Consider the following 13,041-nt stretch of genomic DNA (forward strand, 5'->3'; position numbering starts at 1 on the left):
TAACAATGCTAACCACTAATCCTGCCCATTTACAGGATGTGGGCGTCGCTGGTTCGGTCAGCATGTACTGCCCATTGCTAGTTGCCCTTCAGAAGGTAGTGGTGAGCTGCCTTGTTGAACCGCTGCAGTCCTTCAGGTGTAAGTACACCCACTGAGCTGTTAGGGAGCGATTTCCAGGATTTTGTCCCAGCGACAGCAAAGGAACGGCGGTATATTTCCAAGTCAGGGTGGTGAGTGACTTGGAGGGGAACCGCCACGCGGTGGGGTTCCTCGGTATCTGCTGCTCTTGTCCTTCTAGATGGTAGTGGTTATGGGTTTGGAAGGTTCTGCCTAAGGAACCTTGGTGAGTTACTGCAGTGCATCTTGTAGATGCTACACACGGCTGCCACTGTTCGTCGGTGGTGGAGAGAGTGAATGTTTGTGGAAGGGGGAGCAATCAAGCGGGCTGCTTTGTCCTTGATGGTGTCGAGCTTCTTGAACGTTGTTGGAGCTGCACTCATCCAGACAAGTGGAGAGTATTCCATTACACTCCTGACTTGTGCCTTGTAGATTGTGGACAAGCTTTGGGCAGGGTGGGGGGCGGGGGCGTCAGGAGGTAGTTACTCGTCGTAGGAATCCTAGCCTTTGTATTAATGTGGCTAGTGCACGGAGAGTAAGCGGTAAGGGAGCATTTAGCAGCAGTTCCCCCTCGTTAGCGGTGAGAAGCTGAGGCGCGAGTTGGGCGAATCAGATGGTGAGACAGCCAGTAACGGGTAGAAGCTTATAGGGGCTCATTTTCAGCACTAAGTGCCATTGAGTATTAAACTTGATCTCGCCAATGCAGTCGTCATTTGATCACTTGATCTCGCCAATGCAGGAACACCCTGGCAAACACGTCCAAAATAACACTTAGAAATGTTTCCGATGAATGCCGTCCTGATTCTCTCTTCCCCTGTGCCTCGTATCAATGAATCAACAGCATGGTTACACAATCCCTTATGAGTGAACAAAGAACAAAGAACAAAGAAAAGTACAGCACAGGAACAGGGCCTTCGGCCCTCCAAGCCCGTGCCACCCATGCTGCCCGACTAAACTACAATCTTCTACACTTCCTGGGTCTGTATCCCTCTATTCCCATCCTATTCATGTATTTGTCAAGATGCCCCTTAAATGTCACTATTGTCCCTGCTTCCACCACCTCCTCCGGTAGCGAGTTCCAGGCACCCAATACCCTCTGTGTAACAAACTTGCCTCGTACATCTCCTCTAAACTTTGCCCCTCACACCTTAAACCTATGTCCCCTAATAATTGACCCCTCTATCCTGGGGAAAAGCCTCTGACTATCCACTCTGTCTATGCCCCTCATAATTTTGTAGACCTCTATCAGGAATTTTGTAGACCTCGGTCAGTGATTGGTGCCTTACATAGTTATAAAAATGCAGGAGTAGTCAGAATGTCAGACACTATGAGTTGAATTTTCTTACCTGGTCCCATGAAAGTGGACTAGGTGATGAGATGCCCACAAAAATAGAATGGCCTTTAGATGGCTTCCTCACGGATTCCAGCAACTGGACAAGTTTTGCATGTTCCAGCGGGGATCCGGAAACCCCAGCACTGGGATGGGCAGTCAACAAAGCTGATTACAGACCTAACTGAGTCTCATTTTGCAGGCGGGCCAGCATTTTACCACAGGCAGAGGGGTTTCCCTCTCACTCCTGCCACTCACTAAGGTTGTCATCTCCATGGAGGTGGCCTCTCGCTGGCGATCAGTGGATGGGAGCGGGATTTTATTTTAATTCATTTACGGGATGTGGGCGTCATTGGTTAAGCCAGCATTCAATGCCCTTCAGAAGGTGCTGGTGAGCTGCCTTCCTGAACCGCTGCAATCCTTCAGGTGTAGGAACACCCACTGTGCTGTTAGGGAGGGCGTTCCAGGATGTTGCCCCAGCAACAGTGAAGGAACATAATATTTCCAAGTCAGGATGGTGAGTGACTTGGATGGGGATCTCCAGGTGGTGGGTTCCCTGGTATCTGCCGTTCTTGTCCTTCTAGATGGTAGTGGTCGTCGGTATGGAAGGTGCTGTCTAAGGAACCTTGGTGAGTTATTGCAGTGCATCTTGTAGATGGTACACATGTCTGCCACTGTTCATTGGTGGTGGAGGGAGTGAATGTTTGTGTAAGGAGGAGTAATGAAGGGGGTTGCTTTGTCCTGGATGGGGTATCAGAGCTAAAGGCTCCATCGTCAAGGACTGCGCCTCCAGCCCAATCAACGCAAGTGGGAATGGAGGGAGGTGGTTTTCCAACTGCTCATAATATTATCTTGAAATACGCGCCCCCTGACCAACAGCACCCACATCACCCGGTGGGGCTGCTGAAGCTACGGAGGTGCCCCCCCCCTCAGGGCAATAAATGCTGGCCCAAACAAGCTGCCAACTTTTTGCTGGGAGCTTTGAGCCAATCAGTTTGAACCAATCAGTTTTTGCTGGGAGCTTTGAGCTGTGCGACAGCTTTTGAAAAATGATGTTGGGTTAAGCAGCAGTCTGACAGAAACAAGAACCTGCAGGCTGTTTACTGAAAAGATCTTTCTCTCTCCTCAAGCAATCTTTTCCAAGAAATCTCTATCCAGAGGATCACATATATCCCAATGTTTGCTAACTCTATTTATAAGTGGCTTTTGAGCTGTAATGGGCTTTGCTTAATTGGAGATAGAGAAATTAGCAGTTAGAAGTTAAAGTGTTTTCTTTCGTTGTAAAAAATTGTTTAACTGTTAATTGTAAGCTACTTTCTGTGATGTTAATGTGTTCAACGCTGTGTTAAAAATAAAGTTTGTTTTAATATAAAAGATGCTCATTGGTCAGTGTGAATCACTCCTGGAGCCAAGTATCCTTTCCTCACAGTTTTGAAGATTAATAAAAGTGTTTGAGGTCCTTGCCTGGTCTCCTAACAAATGTTGGAGTCTGGTCCAGGATCTTAACAATGTGGAGTGGCGGAGCAGGCTTGTTGGGCATATCATCTATTCCTGCTCTATTTCTTCAACAGGTATCATCACCAAAGTTAAATATAATTTCAATCATAAAGGGACATTCAGGGACATCCCACTGTACACATACAGTCATTCAAACATCCATTTTACTTGCATTGTCTTTATTCTCTCGCCCTTCATCTCTGTAGCTATCATTCTTTTATTTTTGTGATGTCTTTCAGATGAGGTATTAAATTGGATCTCTCAGGTGGGCATTGAATGATCCAAAGGCAGTATTTGAAGAAGAGCAGGTTTGTCCGAGTCAACCTTTATCGGGGAAGCACCGTCAGGAAAGTCAGATCAGTTGATCATTTATCTCACTGTTTTATTATGAGATCATTTTGCATTCGAGATAAATTATATATTTCCCTACATTGTAACAGTGACTACATTTCGAAAGTGCTTCAGTGACTGGAAAGCACTTTGGGATGTCGTAACATTATGAAAAATCTTGTGTAAACTCTTTGTTCTCTGTCCTCCTGTTTAGGAACCTTACCAAATCATATCTGTTAATATCTAAAATTTTAAATGCCTGCAAATTGATTGCAACATTGATGTCAACTTTGCATGCTATCCGCAGCTTGAAGCCTCTGACAAAGTGAAAAAGCTTCATGCATTCCAGACCGTTCATCATCTATAACATCTCAGAGATAGTTTAAAATTAATCCTGCGATTGTGGAAGCAAAGTCAGCCATTGTGAAATCACAATGGTCAAAGAAGCAAGGCGTCTCCAGGTGAGAAGAATGTCAGGTCACACACAGAAACCTTTGGAGTCAGACAGCAAGACAGTAAGGGTGATAAAGCAAGGGAATGTCAAAGAGAAAGTAAAAGTACTAAAATTACACCAAGTGAGCGAGGGAGACAGATTTATATGTATTTGGTGCAGTGAGGGTTAAAAGCCGGGGTTAGTGTGTGTATGACTATTGCAGTAGTGTTTTTAAAAATCCTGGTTTGCAAGAAAGCTTGACGTTTTGGGAGCCAGAGGTACAATTAAAGCATCATAAAAGTTTGGGTTAATGGATTTTTTTTTTTAATATTAAGAAGGTTCCCTCTGGAATAGTTAATTGGATACATTGAGCTGGATTCTCTGCAGCCCCGTGCCAAAATCGCGTTTGCCGCAGGGGCGGAGAATCCATTTTCACGCCGAAATCGGGCCGGGCCATGGTCCGGCGATTCTCCGGGAACCGAGAATCGGCATGTTCGCAGAGTACTCCGCACGGCTGGGGGCCATTTCTAGAGGCCCGCCTAGCGATCCTCCGTTCCCAACCGGCCGAGTTCCCGACGGTGTGGTCCTAACCACCCACTGCTGTTCGGGAAGCTCGCGTGGCGGCTGCGGACTCAGTCCATGGCCGCCCTGATGGGGTGGGGGGGGGGGATCAGGCACCGGGGTGGGGGCCTTATGGGCAGCAGGGGGACAGGTCAGCGCGGTCGGATCTTCGGGTGCGCGGCCGATCGCGGGGGCCTACATTCTGCAGCTGCCTCCACGGTCCGAGTCCGCCATGGCGCTCGGGTGGCCGCTGGAGGCCACCGCCGTGCGAATGCACGGACTCGAAATCAGAAAAGCGGGGGCCCCTATCCGCAGCTAAAGCTGTGTGAATCACTCTGGGTCCCTGCTAGCCCCCTGCAGGTGAGTGAATTAGCTGATCTTTTTTATCGGAAATTCGAGGGTGAAACACCAACGTTTATACACTGGCTTGGGGACATAGTCCCATTGTGGGAGAATCCATCCTATTGTGTTTCAGCTTGATAAGATGATATAACTAATGTGAGGATCTGGAGTACCAGGTATTTTGCAGAAAAGTAGGATTATTATTATAAAATAAAGTTGGGAGATTGAAGTGGAACTATGAAAACGGTTTCTGAAGACTTCAGCCAGAATTCCTGCATTGTTCTAATAGGGTCTGGTCACGGTCTGCCAGGGACAGACTCAAAAGATCTTTCTTTTTCAAAGTGGAGTTTCAAGACATCTCTGTATGGCAAGTATTCCAGAGTGCTGTCTATATTTAGTAATAATAATAATCTTTATTAGTGCCACAAGTCGGCTTACATTAACACTGCAATGAAGTTACTTTGAAAATCCATTTAACTGTGGATTGGGATCTGAGATGGTTTTGTTGTATGAATGGGAGTAAAACATTTTTGAAATATAAATTTATAGTACCCAATTCATTTTTTCCAATTAAGGGCCAATTTAGTGTGGTCAATCCACCTAGCCTGCACATCTTTGGGTTGTGGGGGCAAAACCCATGCAAACACGGGGAGAATGTGCAAACTCCACACGGTCAGTGACCCAGAGCCAGGACCGAACCTGGGTCCTGATCGCTGTGAGCAGCAGTGCTACTCACTGCGCCACCGTGCTGCCCGAATGGGAGTAAAGATAACAGTTAAGGGTATTTATGTCACTGTACTGATTGACGTTGTTTAGGGCAGCACGGTAGCATAATGGTTAGCACAGGTGCTTCACAGCTCCAGGGTCCCAGGTTCGATTCCCGGCTGGGTCATAGTCTGTGCGGAGTCTGCACGTTCTCCCCGTGTGTGCGTGGGTTTCCTCCGGGTGCTCCGGTTTCCTCCCACAGTCCAAAGATGTGCGGGTTAGTTGAATTGGCCATGCTAACTTTCCCTTAGTGTCCAAAAAATGTTAAGTGATAGGGTAGCTACGTGGGCTTCAGTAGGGTGCTCTTTGTAAGGGCCGGTGCATACTCGATGGGCCGAATGGCCTCCTTCTGCACTGTAAATTCCATGATTCTATGATTCTATGATTAAGGGTTCATTGCAAGCTATTTTAATGTGTGATGCTAAAGCTATTTTAATACTGTGTTAGTACGAAAGTTTGTTTTAATATGCCATATCCTTATTTTGCGTGGAATCCCTGCTGGAGCGAGGCATTCATTCCCCGCAGTCTCACAAAATTAAAAGAAATATTGGGGTTTCATCCAGTAACCTAGCTACTGTTGGTGTCTGGTCCGGGACCCTCATACAATTCAAAGCCATTCCTTCACAAGAAATAAAGACCCTGGGCCCAAGCAATCCGTGAAAATTAAAGGAAAACAGGAACATCTCCAGACTATGGCATGCCTGGCTTTGAGACCTCTGGATGCTTTAACAATTAACAAGAGGAACAGGAAACAATACTCGTTGGATTGTGGACATTATTTTATTGAACACAAGGAATGGGCGAAAGTGGACTGGATAGTCGTGATGGGCGGCTTATTTGCGGACTTGGCAAAAAGCCCTCAGCAGAAATAACTGGCAACAGACAAAACGCAAAGAATGAGGGAAGGTCTGATAGACAAAGAATAGAAAACACCGGAGACTCTAGAAGCTTATGGCTGGTGGATAACACGGCCTTCAGTCCCTGACTCAAAGAAATTGTGAGAAAGCTCTTCTCAGAATTCTCAGCATTCTTAGCACACAGAACTACCACCGCACTGGCTGCAATACAAATCACCCACTCGTGTGCAACCTTTTAAGCTTTTTACTCAATGCAGAACGGCCACACTCCTTTACCGTCAGCCATACTACCTATCCAAAGAAGGACTAACCATCAATAGGTAAACACTGGACTGATGTTCAGCGGGCATCCTGGCCCAGCAATTCACCATTGCTCAGGGGGCTAGCACGGCGCCGGAGAGCTGCGCGCTGCTCCGGGGCCAAAAGGAGGCCCTGCATGGCCCCCGCGCAACATGGCAGAGCGCTACAGGGGCCGGCCGCGGAGGAACATAGGTCCCCCCGCAGAATGAGCACGCCCGCCGATGGAATAGCCACCGTGGAGGCACCCCCCCCCGGAGTCGGATCCCCCCCGCACCCCCCCACCAGTACGTCCCCTGCAGTCAGATCGCCGAGGTCCCGCCGGGTGGGATCACATGTGAACCATGCCGACGGGACTCGGCGGGCACTCAGCCCGTCGAGCACGGAGAATCACCACGGGGGCCGCTTTCAACGGCCCCCGACCGGCGCCACGTCGACCGCGCGCGCGTGACTGGTGGGTCCCCGGAGAATCGCCAAAGCGCCATCTCGCTGGATTCCCGGCGTGAACGGCTATTCTCTGCCCCTGCGCTGGGCGCGATTCCGGCATGGAGAGTCGGAGCATCCCACCCAAGTGCCCGCTTCGGAATTCCCACACAGAGTGCAGTATCAAAGTGGTGCTTACTTCAAGACACCTCCTACAGTTCTACTCTCAACACATGGGAAGCAAGAGCAGAAAATGCTGACTGGTTTGAGGAAAACATCACTGTGATGGAACCTGTCATCAAAGCCAGACGATCTGCTCTCATTAGTTTCAAAAGAGATCAAGGCGGGAAGACTGACTGTACTGAGAGTCACTCCAAATAAAGCGATCCAGACAGCTGGGCATTGCTGTCAGGTAAACAAAAATAGTTGTAAGGGATTTATTTTTGTATTGGTAATTATTATAAATAAGATATAGTTTTAAGTTGGTTTAATTGAGCTTTTCTGTGTAAAGGTTCTTACTAGACGAAGGTGTTGTGTGGGGGTTGTGATTTTAAGTCAAACTGAGCTTCTATTGTCCTTAGAGAGGTTACGGCATAAAGAGTAAATAAAAGGTAGCAGAAGAATGAAGTCATTGCTTAGCAACCAGGGGCCCTTTTAAGGTAGAACGGCTTTTAGAGATTAGTTTTAGCCGAATTCATTGACAATTGGAGACAGCGAGTGAAAGAGAAGGAATCTGTCACAACTCTGCTCGAGACATTTGGTTAAGAAGGCTAGAGAAGGAAATCTCTCTCAGCTTTGCTATGAAGAAAGGACATACCATGGAGTAATGGTTCAGAAAAGAAGTGCAGGGATCTGAAGAGCAGCTAGTCAAGGAAACTAGACAAATGAAGATCAGTTTCCAGGAAGCCTGAGGTTAAAGGTGCTAGAACAGAGAACTGTTCAGTAAAGAGAAACAGAGCTGAGAAGAAGGCTGAGAAGCCAGAAAGATACCTGTAGTGACTTTCAGGTTTGGGAGATTTTACTAAAGTCTGGTCGACATAATTGTGAAAGTTATGGCTGGGTACCGAGGTTTGTGTAAAAGTCTTTAAGAGAAAAGAAATCCAGAAGGGGGAGGTGTAAAACCTGGAAGTGAAACTTTGATGGAAGCAGCTGGGAGATGAGTTTGTTTAAAAGAAGATTTCAAAGTGTGACTTTTAGAAAGTAGAATTTGAAATCACTCGTGTGGAAGCCGGAGCTCAGTGAGGCAAGGTGGATCATGTTAGAAGAATCATCTGGGAGGATTTTGAGGAGAAATCCACAGAAATTCACCTGTGTCCAGAGTAGAGTGTGTCTGACCACAGCCAGCCTGTGTGCTGAAAGGGAGTGTGTGTTACTGGGACCATTGTAGCCTCAGATATACTTTGGTAATCCATATTAACCTTCAAATCTGTGTATATTTGTGAAGCAGAGGAGGGAGTAAAAAACTATTGCCCCATAATCAAACTTATCATATTTATTAAAAAATGTTGTGCTACTAGAACTAATTAGCGGTCCTTTGACTCTGTTCCTCTTTGTTTTCCAAAAGAAAATGTAAGTTGCAGTCTTTGGAACCAGAGTTCTATTCTGGGATATTCCCATCCATTTATAACATCAACTGGGATCGTGACATTGCACAACTGAGTACAGGCTACAAATTCTCCAGAATATCCAGATGTTCTTCAACACAGGTACATAAATGATTTGATCAAAAAAGCAACAGGTCAGTCAAGAAAGTAAACAGCTCCCTTGAAAGTAAAGGCAGGGGAGGTCATCACCGACAACAATAATCAGTTGAAGAGGTAGGTGAAATGCAACCTTGAGTTGCACTCTGGGGAGAATGGGGTCACTAAGGAAGCCTCTACACACCATTGTGAACCTACCTATCATGAAAGAGATGGATATCAAACCCACAGAGGAGGAGCTTAGTAAAATCATTGTCTCGCTTGCTATTGATCTCAGCGAGCATGGAAACTAGCCCTCTTGCAGCCCTGTATAAGAACAATGGAGACCGCAGCAATGACAACATCTATGGAGACATCTCCCTGCTGAGCATCATGGGAAATGTATATGTCCATGTCGCCCTTGTCCGACTGCAAAACGTGGTTGAACCTAAATCCGAGTCTGGTTTCAAAACTGGAAGATTTGCAATTGACATGATCTTCTCTATCCAGCAATTGCAAGAGAAATACCATGAATGAAGGAAACCCCTAAATAGTGCTTTCATTCATCTCTCCAAGGCGTTAGATAAGGTGAGTAGAGGAATTCTATTTAAACCACTGTAATCAATGGGCAGCCCTCTGAAGCTGATCAATGTGATCCCCCCTTTCCATGACCTCTCCCGGGTGAGGAATGTTCATTGGGCGGTTTCCCGATGTCCACGGGAGGGGCTCCCCATGTGCGCGATTGGGGGGGGTGTGGGGTGATCTCCATGTCCATGGGGGGGACCTTTTTAAAATTTTAATTAATTTTAGATTGGTGAGCCCTTGAGAAAAGGTGCCCAGATCTCTTGAAAGCCCAGGGTATTTGCGAGGTAGCTCACTCAGAGCCCACCCCATTGGTGTGATGCAATGGGATCTGCCGCCATGATTTTTGTAACTAGGTGTCACGAATATGTGGCGGGAAAAGATGGCAGTGGAGCCGAAGGACAACATATCGCTTTCCCGCCTGGGTTGATACTTAGTTCAAAAATGATACAAATTCGCCCATTGATCTAAAATGTTAATGATTTCTCTCTGAACACTTGCTGAGTGTCTCCAGAATTTTCTCATTAAATTCCTCGTAGCTAGAGTGAGCTGGGGTTCCCCTCAAACTTTGAGATTGGCCAGAGGGCCTGCAATGGTGTGTTTTTGGGCTTGTATGGTGTCATGTGAGTGCCCCTTTAAGAAAAGTTTTGTTTGATCACATGGCTTGCAGCACGGCTTCTGTGATGTCATTTATGGGTGGAGCTGGGCTGTGGCTGTCAGGTGAGAGGGGGTTTTAGGTTTTTGGGTTTCAGTTTTGGTTTGTTACGTTGGACTGCAGAAGCGAAGCAGTGTTTCCCTGTTTTCTCTGTGTTCATTTTAAAGTTGTTCCAGGGAACTGAAAGCACATTGGGTGCAGCAAACTGCCTTGGTAACTTTATAGGTAGAGTTGCTTTCCGGAAGGAGTTTTGAATCTGCTGGTTGGACGCTGCATCTCAGGGAAAGGACCCGTCCCATTCAAGTGAGATTACAGTGTGCTGGGCCACGCCCTTGAAAGGGGTTTTGCTTTATTGGATTTTGTATTGAATTGGAACAGCTAAGGGGAATTCATTAAGAGTTATAGACATAGATTACTGTAGCTGTTGTGTGTTTTTTCATGTTTGTAATTGAGAACAACTTCTTGTGAAGTGTTTTACACATGTTAACTACATTCTTATAATACTTTATTTTGATAATAGCGCCTAGGGAGTCTGATGAATCAAACCTAAAGTGAAGGCTCATCCGAGCCAAATTCAACATAAAGGTTGTAGGTCAGGTGAGCTTCATAATAACTTTGGAGTTTCTAATCCCTGGCCCATGACAATATTCCTATCTCCCTAAAGCTGTCCAAATGTTGAACAGGATGGTCCTTCTGAGGGAGAAATCCAAAGAGGAAGTCCTTTACTGATGTTATTAAGTGGTGACTGTGATGTGTGTTGCCTTGTTTTTCCTTTGCGTTTATTGCAAACTCAATCATGACAAAGCCCTGTCAAAATATTAGGAGGTGATACTTCACCTATGAACAGTACATTCAATGTACGGAGAGAGTTGTCATGCGGTAAGGGCAGGGAAGATCCTTACCTTAAGCAGACAATAACATGGTAATCCTTTATTTTCCAATCTACTTTCACCATAGCATGACCATCAACTTCGTCCCTTTGCCAAGACCAGATTTTCTGCTGCTACCTCACACCCATAAAGAACAAAGAACAATGCAGCACAGGAACAGGCCCTTCGGTCCTCCAAACCTGTACCAGCCATGATACTAACCTTGGCCAAAACCCTCAGTACTTCCTTGTGCCGTATCCCTCTATACCCATCCTATCCATATATTTGTCAAGATGCCTTTTAAACACGGTTAATGTATCTGCTTCCACAACCTCCCCTGGCAACGCGTTCCAGGCACTCACCACCCTCTGCGTAAAAATCTTGCCTTGCACGTCTCCTCTAAATTTTGTCCCATGGACCTTAAACCTATGCCCCCTGGTGACTGTCACCTCCACCCTGGGATAGAGTGCCTGCCCATCCACTCTATCCATGCCCCTCATAATCTTGTACACCTCTATCAGGTAATCTCTCAATCTCCGTCATTCTAATGAAAACAATCCGAGTCTATTCAGCCTCTCCACATAGCTAACACCCTCCAGACCAGGAAACATCCTGGTAAACCTCCTCTGCACCTTCTCCAAAGCCTCCACATCCTTCTGGTAGTGTGGCCACCAGAATTGGTATGATGAGCGGCAATGTGGTGCAGTGGTTAGCACTGCTGCCTTACAACGCCGAGGCCCCAGGGTCGATCCTGGCCCCGGGCTCTTTTAGAGTTTGCACATTTTCCCCATGGCTGCATGGGTCTCACACCCACAACCCAAAGATGTGCAGGGTAGGCAAAGTTGCCACGCTAAATTGCCCCTTAATTGGAAAAAAAGAATTGGTACTTTAAATTTAATGGGCGGCACAGTAGCACAGTGGTTAGCACTGTTGCTTCACAGGGCCAGGCACCCAGTTCGATTCCCGGCTTAGGTGACTGTATGTGCGGAGTCTCTCCGTGTCTGTGTGGGTTTCCTCCAGGCGCTCCGATTTTCTCCCACAATCCAAAGATGTGCAGGTTACGTGGATTGGCCATGCTAAATTTTTCCATGAGTGTCCAGTGATGTGCAGGTTAGGTGGGGTTATTGTGGTAGGGTGGGGGAGTGAGCTTGGGTGGGTTCTCTTTCAGAAGGAGGGAGCACCCTCGATAGGCTGAATGGCCTCCTTCTGCACTGTAGGGATTCAATTCTATGGCTAATGGTGTGTAGAGGTGCAGATGAGTGGGACTGTAACATGGGAAACAACAAGAGAGCATCTTCCGGAAATTCAAGATATGAGGCTTTAAGTGCTACTCAAACACTTTTACATCAGCTGCCAGTGATAACTCAGTCATAAAAGTAAGTTGCCACATTCAGCCTGTCCTTTGGCACAACTTGGCTGGCTAACCATCTGGAACAGTCCCTTTCATGAAGGCCTCATATTCCAAACACTTGAATACTCTTGTGGTGATTAACACTTTGAGACCAGTCTCACTGAGTAAGGGTCACATGGTCTGAACAGCGAAGCAACACCTATCGCAGGGGAATCTCTGTAAATGTTGGAGAGAGCATACTATGGACTAGCTCGAAGCCTGCAGCAATGAAGCAAAGCTGAAGGAGCTGTTTAGCACACTAGGCTAAATCACTGGCTTTGAAAGCAGACCAAGGCGGGCCAACAGCACAGTTCAATTCCTGTAAACAGCCTTCCCGAACAGGTGCCAGAATGTGGCGACTAGGGGCTTTTCACAGTAACTTCATTGAAGCCTACTTGTGACAATAAGCGATTTTCATTTCATTTTTCAAGGTTACTCAGCGGCAGGAACCCGGGTTTGATTCCGGCATTGGGTGACTGTCTGTGTGGAGTTTGCACGTTCTCTTTCATTTTTAATTTAGAATACCCAAATATTTTTCTCCAATTAAGGGGTTGTGGGTGTGGGACCCACGCAGACACGGGGAGAATGTGCAGACTCCACACAGATAGTGACCTGGGGCCAGGATCAAACCCAGGTCCTCAGCGCCATCCTCACCACTGCGCCACTGTGAAAAGTCAGTGTAACCGTGCAGGAGTGATGTCATCATAAAGGGCCTCTTACAGGGCAGAAGAGCGGGTTGTTTCAATTATGTTACTTCAGATATAAACTTTGGTGAAGGTACTGTGGAGAACTCTCCTGCTCTTCTTTTAAATGTTGCCAAGGGATCTTTCACTTGGGGTCTTTAACTGTGACACAGTGGTTAGCACTGCTGCTTCACAGCACCAGGGACCCGGGTTTAATTCCGGCTTTGGGTG

Source organism: Scyliorhinus torazame, chromosome 8 (genome assembly GCF_047496885.1).
Source record: "Scyliorhinus torazame isolate Kashiwa2021f chromosome 8, sScyTor2.1, whole genome shotgun sequence".
NCBI classification, from domain to species: Eukaryota; Metazoa; Chordata; class Chondrichthyes; order Carcharhiniformes; family Scyliorhinidae; genus Scyliorhinus; species Scyliorhinus torazame.